The 6923-nt window shown below is 40.8% G+C and overlaps 1 pseudogene; it reads left to right on the top strand.

Annotated features, from left to right (window-relative positions):
• Window positions 1-3441: 3441 nt before the first annotated feature.
• Window positions 3442-6269, top strand: LOC148152634 (uncharacterized; annotated as a pseudogene).
• The last annotated feature ends 654 nt before the right edge of the window (window positions 6270-6923 follow it).

Raw genomic sequence — 6923 nt, 5'->3', positions numbered from 1 at the left:
ACTAGCATGTCTCTGCTCCAGCAGCTCTGAAACTCTAAAGCCCGGGAGTTTCCCTAGTAACTAAGAGCGGTGTGCTCCATTTTAAAACAGCACTTAAGATTCTTTATCAGGAATATAACTCCATAAAATAATAAGCACCTCATGAACATAGATGAAAATGAAATATTTCACTTAACACGACAAACTCGACAGTCATTTTAACTCACAATACCCACGGTAAAACAGGAGTTTGGTTTCTAAAACATTACAGAATTAGCGATGACTTGGTACATAAAATTAGAACACATATGACATTACAAATCTCCAGTAATGCTCACCTAGCAGGAAAACATCATATATCAGGCATAAAGAAGTCTGGCGCTATGCAGAAGGACGGCAGAGACTAGCATGTCTCCACTCCGCAGCAGCTCTGAAACTCTAAAGCCCGGGAGTTTCCCTAGTAACTGCAGTCGGAACGCTGCCGTAAAGTGATGTCGTACTTTGCTCTTAAAGGGACATTACCCATAAGGTAAAAACAATACAGAAAAGCAAATAACACAGAACAAACAAATAAAATACAGCTGGGTTGCACATCCAACAGCTTTACTCAACTCAGTCGGTTAGTTTGGGGGAAAAACTGTGAAAAGTTCATTGCGTTTTGCTGGTTTGCTGCCATGATTCTAACTCACCTGTAGCTCCGCCCAGCAGCAGCAGGTCTCCTTCACAGGTGTAAACCCAGCGCTCATGTTGCATTTAAAGGTGGCTCGGAAAAACAGGTTACTACATGTTAACAACGGATTAAACAGTTTTAACTGCTGATAAAAGTGACAGAGGACACAGATATGGGAGTGTGGAAGCCTCTACTGTATCAAATTGACAGAGGAATAACAGAGAGTTGGCCATTCTAAGGTAAAAACCCAGCGCATACAGCGTTCACGTTTTGTTTTGTTTTTTCATCCAGACGGCTTCCCGCGCCCCCCTGCAATGGCACGATGACACCCTAGGGGGTGCGCCCCACATTTTGGGAACCTCTACCATAAGGTATGCTGGATTTATAGTATGACACATAGTCAGAACACCTGTTCACAGGCTGAGTGGTCACTACAGTGGATACCTATCTAAAAGAGAGTTTCTTGTGTATATTTGGGTTTTTATGTTATAAATGCACACAGACCATTAACGTGAACACTAGTACATTAAGCAATACTCTGCCAACTACTGGCCATCCACTGCAAGTGTAAGAAAATTTGGTTAAATGCAATATTCCAAACAGACTGAAAAGCATGCCGACCAACTCAGGAATATCCAGTCCCTCATTCTGCTGTGGAAAACTCTAGTAGGTAAAAAAAAGTGACATCAAGTAACCCTTAAAGACTAATACTACTGATGTATTTTCCAAATAACTTTGTATTCGTAGAACATTGTAACAGATCACCTGTCCACTGAAGTGGACATCAATCGTCAGTGGCAAAACTTTGACAGGTATTGATATCAATACTCTAACTATAGATCTACTATACATACTATTTCCAGCAAGTATTTTGTCTGTTAATAAACTGACTTAGATTTTAGTTTTTATCCATCCATCCATCCATCCATCCATCCATCCATCCATCCATCCATCCATCCATCATTTTCTTCCACTTATCTGGGGTGGCGGGGTCAGCAGCCTAAGTAAGGAGGCCCAGTCTTCCCTCTCCAGCCTCTTCCAGCTCCTCCAGGGACCCCAAGCCGTTCCCAGGCCGGCAGAGAGACATCGTCCCTCAGCGTGTCCTGGGTCTTCCCCTCCTCCCGGTGGGACCTGAACTCCTCACCAGGGAGGCGTCCAGGAGGCATCCTGACCAGATGGCCGAGCCTCAACTGGCTCCTCTCGACGTGGAGGAGCAGCGGCTCTACTCTGAGCCACTTCACACTCGGCCGCGAACCGCTCCAGTGAGAGCTGCAGATCACAGCCTGATGAAGCCAACAGGACTACATCATCCGCAAAAAGCAGAGATGTGATCCTAAGGCCACCAAAACGGATCCCCTCAACTCCTCGGCTGGTCTAGAGATTCTGTCCATGAAAGTACAGAATCGGTGACAAAGGGCAGCCTTGGCGGAGTCCAACTCTCACCGGAAACGAGCCCGACTTACTGCCGGCAATGCAGACCAGACTCTGACACCGGTCACACAGGGACCTGACAGCCCGTATCAAAGGGCCCGGTACCCCATAGTCCTGGAGAACCCCCCACAGGGCCCCATAGGGACACGGTCGACACCTTCTCCAAGTTCACAAAACACATGTAGACTGGTTGGGCGAACTCCCAGAACCCTCCAGGACCCTGCTGAGGGTGTAGAGCTGGTCCAGTGTTCCACGACCAGAACCAGAACCACACTGCTCTTCCTGAATCCGAGGTTCGGCTATCCGACGGACCCTCCTCTCCAGGGTTAGAGGTTACCCTTCCCTTTAGTTTTTAGCTTGAAGATTTCGTAAGGAAAATAGTTCATTGTTGCCATAAGTGTCCTGAAATGGTTAGTGATGAGGTTTGATGCAGTGAGACTCAGGGTAAAGTGGAGAAATATTTTAATTCATCCCAAAGTTGTTCACAATGCCAGGAGCCTCAGGTGAACAATGAGACTCAGACACCAACTCAGGTAGACACACAGTGACTTGACAAAGAAATATTGTACAGTATTTCATTAGTTATTAAAAAAATGTGTGTGTTTTAAACCTCAGTGGACATTTGGAAAAAATCCTGACTTAAAGGATCATGCCAGAAGACAAAGCAGCTGAAGGAGTTATTGCTGCCACAAACCATGTCTGCTGGTTTCTATACCATAGAAAGTAGTCTTGGCTCAGAGACGATCTGCTTTGCTGTGTTTTTCTAATAGATGAGGCAATGAAAGGAGCTTCTACTGCCATGAACTCTGCACAGTTTCTTTAAGAGGGCAGCGCCTCCATGGCTGCAGCCCCAGACAGCGTCTCTTGTCTCTGTTTGATGATTTATCTTTCCTTAAATGGGTTTCACTAAAGTTCTGCTGGTTCAATGTTTGTCTCTGTCCTGTCAAGCCTCACTCAGACATTCAGTGCGCTTCTGGTTGTACTGGAGAACCAGGAGGTTAAGAACATCATGACACTGACTGCCCACTGTTACCACATGCTTATTCAAGAGAGACTGCTGAAAACTCAGTGACTCGGTGCATTTGACTGGGTTTAAAACTATTAATGTAAGTGCAGCGAGCTCTCACTAGTCTAGCCCCTTAAAGTTCTTTCAAACGCGACGCGATTCTTCTGAGGTCTTGGATATAATAATATAGTCATTATTGATTATGGATAGTCATTCTCCAGTCTTTACTGAATCCAAAAGGAAGTAAAAATAACAAACAGATTCAAAATAAAAACAAATAGAAAGTGACGGTCAAAAGACTGTTCCTCTAATGGTGCCAGACTACGGAGCCCCTAAGGGGACATGGAGAGAAAAAAAGGAAAGAAATCCCGACTTATTATCTCGAGATCCCGACATCAGTACATAACGACCTAATCACAGTGATGGAGGACACCCACCCATGGGGTAGATGTATAGATTTTTATTTCGAGCTTGGGCTTGAGTATAAACACATTAAATCAGTGCTTGACAGCAGACATGGATTTAGTATTAGTGAGAGACATCTGAAGAGAGTTTTCAGAGCGCGGGGACTCATTCGGCGCAAGTCCTTTTCCGACTTGGCAGTTTTGGTAGAATTCATTAATAACCAGCTGCAGTCCTCTGGACAGCTTCACGGTTACCGATGGATGTACGCTAAATGCAGAGAGCATGGACTTCGTGTGAGAAAAGAAGATGTGGGCTTGGTGTGAAGGAATTGGATCCCCAAAGGGTGGCACTGAGGCAGTCCTTTTCAAAAGGACCAAACTTCATCTGGCACATAGACTCCTACGACAAACTTACACCATATGGAATATGCATCAACGCAAGTATTGATGGGTTTTCAAGAAAAATAATCTGGCTTAATGCTTACACAACAAGTAGTAATCCAAAGGTGATCGGGGGGTTTAAATGGCTGCCCTAGAGTTGTACGTGGTGATCTTGGAACCGAAAATGTCCATGTGAGAAGTTTCCAGCGTTTCCTTGTACCCACGGAACCAAACGAGACCCTTGACAGTTACCTGGAAGGAGCAAGTACAGCTAATCAAAGAACTGAATATTGGTGGCGTTTCCTTCGCAACCAGTGTGTGGAGTTCTGGTTGTCCCTTTTTGGAGACATCAGAGACAACGGTTACTTTGATGGTGGATCTTTAGACAAAAACCTTCTTCAGTTTTGCTGCATGGGGATCATACAGGTGAGTTAATCTTAATAATTTATTTATGTTTGGATAATAATAGCAAACTGAGATCCTAGAGGGATTACTTGTTTTTAAATACAGCGGATGCAGCGCAACTTAACTGCAGCAAGAGCCGGTGGCCGGTGCTCGCACACGCATCCGCTGTTTCCAAACAAATAGTCCCAACGTAGTTCATTTGACATTCAGATCAAATAATAAAGTCATACCAGAACTCTGGAGAACTCAACAGAATAGCGAGATCAGTCTACTTTGGACCGAGGACACATTATGGGTTCCAAAGTGTGGTTATATTCTACAAAAAAAGACTAGGACCCAAACAAAGCTTGAATCACAATAAAGGGAACAAATCCTTCCAACGTCCCAAAAAATTAACACACATCATGCAAATGACTATCGAATGTAAAGTGTTTGACATGTTGCTTAGCCGTGATCCTCAGGGAGCTCTGAGGGAGGCATGGCATCTGGCTCTTCTGCCAGGCAAGTTTAGATGTTTCCATATCAAGGTTATTGTTTTAATATCAGCCCTGTACTGTATGAATAGTCTCAATCTCAGTTATATGTACAGTCATATTCAATAAATTAGAATTTGGGATGAGTATTGTCAAATTAAAAGCACTTTAAAATAACCTTAAAGCAGGAGTTTAGTGTTTTTATTGTTGTGATGTAATATTCTAATCTAAAATGTTATATTTTCCTGAGCTGTAAGCAAGACATCATTTTCATTAACACATAAGTGCTATGTGTTAAGTCCACTAGTTTAAGCAGTGGACTAAATAAATCAGTATGACCATGATTTGATCTTGCATGCTTGAAGTTGCTTAGCTTTCTCAGATGTTTAAATAACAATACACATATGATATGATAACCACAGCTGGAGACACTGTAAGTCTTGAAAGATTTTTCCTGAGATGTGAAACATGCGAAACACGCAAACATTGTTGATGTGCAAAAAGTTGGATTTCATGTTAAAATTGTAATCTAACTGCAGGATTCTTCTTTTTTAAGCCACCTTCAGTTTTGTTTGAATTGAATACAACATGGTGCAAATTTTAAATTAAGGACTTTATTCTCTAACTCATTGAGAATTGATGAAAATCAAATCAATAATTAATAATCATAATGAAATTGGTATTGCAAAGTTTTTAGGAATTCCTATCCCTATAAGTACTCTTATAAGTTACTAATTTTAAGACAGATGAGTATATATGATTCTCATATTCATGTGTTCTTTGTGACAGGATGAGCTGGATGATACTGCCCAGGTTTGGAATGCGCTCTCCATCAGGCCATCAAACAACAGAAATGTCCCCAGTGGTCGACCCAATGTGATGTATGCATTACCTGAGCTCTACAGGACAAGAGACTTTCTTTGCCTTGTTGAAGAGGAACATGTTGAAGTATGCAAAAATGAGTGCATTTCTCGACTGAGAAATGGGTGCCTGCCTGCAGAGGTCAACATGCAGAGGTCAACATGCCATAAGGATGTTGACCTCTGCAACATCCTTATGGCAGAGTCCCATCTGACCTTACCCACAGACGCTTACCAGGCTTTGAACTTGTATATGCATCTAAGAGAGGCAATCATTGCATCACTTTAAAATATGCTGACTGCAAGCAAGAACATTTTTCAGCACCTTTACAAGCCCACTTAGAATGGCATGCAGATGTAAACAAACTGTGTTTCTTTTCTTTCAAAAGTATTTCATTATGTTCTCTAGAAGGGACAATGAAGAAATGTATTAGTTCATTTGAGTTTCATGAACTGTCAGTTTATTCAACTGCTTCTAACCATTTTGTAAATATGCAATATCTGTTTCAGATCAAAATAAACTCTGTGAAAGCAAAGATTTACTTGTCAAACAAAGATAAACATAAAAGGAAAAGAAGGGTATTTAGTATAAATAATATTTATCTGAACATGTAATTCTGTGATCAAAACAAAATGCTTCTTTTAAGTGATAAACTCTGTCCTGCCGTTCCATTTTTAAAAGAAATGTTGCATTAATTAACTTTTTAAAATCTGAAATGCTATAAAGAAAGGAAAAGTAATTGAAACAATCAACATGATACAAAGCAAAATGCACATTTCTTGCCTCTGAAGTTAATAAGGGTTGTAAACACAATTATGAACTTTTTAAAAAATCTGTAAAAACATCTAAAAGCCTAAACAGTAAACCTTACTGAAAGAACAAACTCTGCTTAAAGCAACATTGCACAGAGGCTACATCAACAGATCGGTCTTGTAGTCCAGCATCTTGAAAGAAAATGAGAACACATTTCTGCTTAATTACAAAAAAGGGGTTAGAATATGATTAAATCAAAGGAGCACTTCTTCATACATTGAAAAACATCTCAAGTAATTCTGGTCTAGTTTCTAGTGAAAATATCCTATTACACTTAAAATAAGACAAATTAACTTAAAAGTAACTTTTCAGCAACATATAGAGTTTTAAGTAAGTAATTCTTTAATATTGATGAGAAAGTACTTCCTCTATTGGCAGATAAATTAGCTTATAGGAAAATATCTTGTTATAAGTTAAATACTCTTCCAATATAAACAGTACTTTTTGATCAATATTAAGGAATTATTTACTTAAAACAAGATCTTAAAATCTTGTGGAAA

The sequence above is a fragment of the Poecilia mexicana genome, unplaced genomic scaffold (assembly GCF_051168715.1).
Source record: "Poecilia mexicana isolate PSO_F unplaced genomic scaffold, ASM5116871v1 scaffold_23, whole genome shotgun sequence".
Classification (NCBI taxonomy): Eukaryota; Metazoa; Chordata; class Actinopteri; order Cyprinodontiformes; family Poeciliidae; genus Poecilia; species Poecilia mexicana.
The sequence above is the reverse complement of the archived record's forward strand: the minus strand, read 5'-3'. Positions and strand labels throughout refer to the sequence as shown.